The 2,102-nt window shown below is 33.9% G+C and overlaps 1 non-coding gene across 1 annotated transcript; it reads right to left on the bottom strand.

The window, feature by feature from the left end:
* Positions 1 to 1,689: 1,689 nt before the first annotated feature.
* On the bottom strand, positions 1,690 to 1,808 carry LOC145414817 (5S ribosomal RNA). The gene has a single exon (XR_013899969.1). It is a non-coding gene; the product is annotated as a 5S ribosomal RNA (ribosomal RNA).
* Between the last annotated feature and the right edge of the window lie 294 nt (positions 1,809 to 2,102).

Here is a 2,102-nt window from a genome sequence, read left to right on the forward strand (position 1 = left end):
GGATCATTATATACGCAGTTTTATTGTTTATCTTGGGTCTAAAAAAAAATATATATATATATATATATATATATATATATATATATATATATATATATATATATCAGACACAGGAGGGTCGACCTGAATTGTTGTATCTATGGAGGGGATTAATTTTTTTTTTTTTTAATTTCGATTCTACTGACTTTTTAACTTGAACTTAACCGTTATTTCAAGCATCAAACGTAGTGTCAATAATGAATTTTATAAGGCTGATAGCATCCACTTTGAGGATTATTCGGCGAAATCACTAAATTTACAACTTCCAAAAATGCAATGGCAACTGAATGGGAAAAACTCCCAATATTTTCCAAACTTAGAAGACATTTCTGGGGGTGAATAACTCACAGTCTTCAAATTACATCTGGACTGATTGAATTAAAAAAAAAAAAAAAAAAATGCAAAATATGAAGATTCCTGTTACATCTTAAGCCAATCTTCTTTTGGTAGAATCTCTAAACACTGTGATATTTTGTGAATGAACCTTTAACTTTCACACAAAAATTAACATTAATAACTTCATTGCTCATCTCCGTAGAAATATAGTGCACGACGGCTACAAAAAAAAATGCAGGTTTAATGAATACTGAATGAATTGTATTCATGTCGTCTGGAGATTGTTTGGATTTGTTTGTCACCATTTTCATTTATAGGGGTAGCTTCAGGATGAGAAAGTGATGCAAGTTTTTTTTAGGGTGAAAGTTTCCTTTTTTACGAATAATTGAGAATTACTATACCTGGGTGATCCAAAAACCCCATAATTATAGGCGAAAACACAAAATAAGCAACTTCCATAACTGTACTCTAAACTGAGAAATACTCCCAATTGTATATAAATTCAGAAAATATTTCAAAGAATGAGAAAACTGCGCCTCGGAAAAAAATAATCAGTAACAAGACTAAATGAGGGATCATATTGGATGAAATCGATTAGGCAAAAAAAGGATCGTTTGATTAGGGACGTGTAAACAACTTGGAAATTTAGAAATGGAGCGGATGACATTACACGAACCGTTATACTCCGATAATGTTATATTATGTAAATTTGATAATTAGGCTCAAGATGCCACTTTGGGTGCCCTTGTTATAAAAACAAGGGCACCCAAAATGGCATCTTGAGCCTAATTATCAAATTTACATAATATAACATTATCGGAGTATAACGGTTCGTGTAATGTCATTACTCATATTTACCAAGTTATATACACTAGGAAAAAGGAAATAAATAGGCGATTGGACCTACGATTTATAAACATTACTTGGCTCATCATATGCTCAGTTTATTCTTGATGGGTCCAAAAACATTTCAGACTGGAAGTACGTTGACATCAACTATTGTGTCTGTCGTTGTGAGATTTTCTTTTTATTTCAACGAGTCTACTGGCTTTTCTTCTAATTCATCTGAGCCGTTTTTTCAAGCTTGAAAGTGGAGCTAATTGTGAAATTTTTCGGTTAATAGGATACGCTTTGGGATTGTTGAAGACTATTTTACTACACTGATGGCTGTATAAACTTATTTTGGGCGGGTATCGCTCTCCATCCATCCATCCATCCATTGCCAGACGCCATGTATCCCAAATGGGGTGGCCAAGGGCTTAGAGTTAATTGTTTTACAGGGAGGGGCACTAATCCTCCACCAACCCCACTTGATGCCAACAGCATCTGGTGTTTCCAGGCGGTCACCCATCCAAGTACTAACCAGACCCAACGTTGCTTAACTTCGCTGATCGGATGGGAAGCGGTGTACTCAACGTGGCATGGCCGCTTTCAAATGTTCTAAAAATATATCGTGAAACAGACCCAGTCATTTTCAAAACAACATTTCTGAGGGTGAAAAAATGAAATTTATGAAACTTCACCGAGTCTTTATTTAATATGAAAGGAATTAAGAATTTTTGCAAATTTAAAATCTTTGTATTAAACCGTAATCCACATTCTCATAGCTAAAATCTCTCAAATCGGGAATAACTAGTGACAAGGAATATTGATGTGCTTTTGACTCTTCCACAATAATTAATAAGAGAAAATATAAACAAAATGGCAAGACGGATATACATATATAA

The sequence above is a fragment of the Coenobita brevimanus genome, chromosome 100 (assembly GCF_032717465.1).
Source record: "Coenobita brevimanus isolate Jiangsu-jjx chromosome 100, ASM3271746v2, whole genome shotgun sequence".
Lineage (NCBI taxonomy): Eukaryota > Metazoa > Arthropoda > Malacostraca > Decapoda > Coenobitidae > Coenobita > Coenobita brevimanus.